The following is a 2192-nucleotide window of genomic DNA, read 5'->3' as shown; positions in this document are numbered from 1 at the left end:
TTCAAAAAAAAAAAAAAAAAAAAAAATTCGAGCCATCTCCTTCTCCAATTGGGAACACTGACTTTATCGTTTAAATCGTTCGACTTTTTCTTTTATTAGAAAAAAAAAAACGGTTTTTGTACATCTCTAACTTTGTCCATATAATTATCTCACTCTCACTTTCACATATAATCTTGATTTATTCATGGACTAAGAATCGATGATATGACTCGGTATAATTTTGTTTTTCTATAAAAGCGCCGCGGAAAGATTTGCGTTGTCAACGAGATAACGATCTACGCTGGATCGATCGATAGATATTTCGAGCCCTGTTCGAAGGACGCGATTAATCTTAAAGAGCCGACAACAGGTATGACAAATTGTGCTAATTAGTTTCGCCAAGACGTCAAAGATGCCAAGTCGTCCTACTAGCACGATAATCTCTGAACCGAACAAACGCGAGGGAAAGACTTTCGCGAACGCGGCCCCGTCTTTCCTTCCTCGCAGGACGCATGCGACGACAATGATGATGACGATGACGACGATGACGGAAATTAGCGGTTTCTATTTCGTGCTCGCCCAACGTGAAAGGCACGGGACGGATTGAATCGGACGAGGTGTCATTATGGGCGAAATAACGGTCTGTTCCTTCAACGAGGACGACGCGAACAATAGTTATTTATCCGAGAGATGTAATTATTATCATTTTATCGTCTCGCGATACAAAATCGAACCCCTTCCAGATCGGAATATTTTACTTTCACTCAAAAAAGTGGTTTTGCAACTACAGCAAAAATTTTCTGGGTGCGCAAAATTAACTGAGGTACATAAATGATTAGCAAATACTGTGATATCGCATATGTTTCGCATTTAATCAATCTAAGTGACAGAGACAGAATTTATATCTGAACTGTTTGTGAAATTTAGAAAGAATGTTTTTCTGTGGCGCCTATCCATGTTAAGGCCAATCATACTTGTTATAAAGTTTGGCTGTGGTAGACAGAAAAAATTAGCGGCAAGAAACAAATGAATATATAATCCTCACGTCTAACATATTTGTATAACGCGCTCAATCTATCTAGCTCTTTTAAACAATTTTTCTCAATTTTTCGATGCTGCAGTTATAATTGGCAGTTATATTTCTCACAAAGATCGTTCTGTAGTATCGAAACTCATATTTATCCAATGCAGTGATTAACATTTGGCAATGGGACCTAAATTTTCTAGAAGATATTATTAGAATGTTGCTGCTATAAATTCTATATGTAACAGACAATATTCTAACAGATACAAAAAATAGCGATAAATTTTTGTTGTGACACCTAGAAATCTACCTATATCAGCAAGACATTTTTTTGAGTGTTTGTTTGCACGAACAATGACCGATATCATCTTGTGAGAAGGAAATTGAAATTTTCTTTGCAGCAGCCCTCCGCTGAGAAAAGGGGAAATTGAAGGAAGTGCAATGCTTGTGAAAGGGAAAAGAAAAACGATGATTCCAGGTGAATCAATGGAGGCTTCCTTAATGGATTCGCTTAATTTTTTCTACGACTCTCACGGATCTTCTCCCCGTCGTCGCGACTGTTGAGAGCAACCCCTCCAGTACCGGGGAGGAAACTTTCCCTATGAGTGAAAGCGGTGCTAAGGTCATGGGCGCAGTCGGAAAATTGTCGAGTAAACCGGTTCTCTCGCGAGTATCACCGATTCTTCGATCGATCCATCGTCGCCGTCATTCTCATCGATATGTATGTACGACATATAGTGCTTTATGCCGTGCTTCTTTTTGTGGAAATAAAATGACTGCAGGATATATATACATAAAACACGATTGCGCGATTTCTCTCGCACGCGATTGCTATCATAGAGAAAAGTATGATTGGCAGCAGACAATAAAAAAAAAAAAAAAAAAACCCGGAATGCAACAGCTATATATATCTATAAGAAATAATTCCGTTATTAGATTAATATTCAAATCGAATTTATATACAAGTCGGAAAAATTTCCATTTGACAAAGTGATCAAAACAAATCTTTTTTTTATCAATATTTTTTTCCAATAGGATTTTTCACTTCAGTAAAGAAATTAGAAAATATATTAAACTCTTTATATCTGTCATAACGATATCAAAGAAATAAAAGAAAATCAATAAAAAATATAAGAAATAAAAATAATATAATATAAAATGAAAAAAATATAAGAAATAAAAATAATAT

The 2192-nt window shown here is 35.9% G+C and overlaps 1 long non-coding RNA gene across 1 annotated transcript; it reads left to right on the top strand.

Moving 5' to 3' along the window:
- Positions 1–11: 11 nt before the first annotated feature.
- LOC115237210 lies at positions 12–1891 on the top strand. Its single transcript, XR_003884320.1, has 2 exons — positions 12–671; positions 1405–1891. It is a non-coding gene; the product is annotated as an uncharacterized LOC115237210 (long non-coding RNA).
- Positions 1892–2192: the final 301 nt, after the last annotated feature.

The sequence above is a fragment of the Formica exsecta genome, unplaced genomic scaffold, assembly GCF_003651465.1.
Source record: "Formica exsecta isolate Colony F162 unplaced genomic scaffold, ASM365146v1 scaffold282, whole genome shotgun sequence".
Taxonomy (NCBI): domain Eukaryota; kingdom Metazoa; phylum Arthropoda; class Insecta; order Hymenoptera; family Formicidae; genus Formica; species Formica exsecta.
Note: the sequence above shows the minus strand (reverse complement) of the source record. Positions and strands in the feature narration are given on the sequence as shown.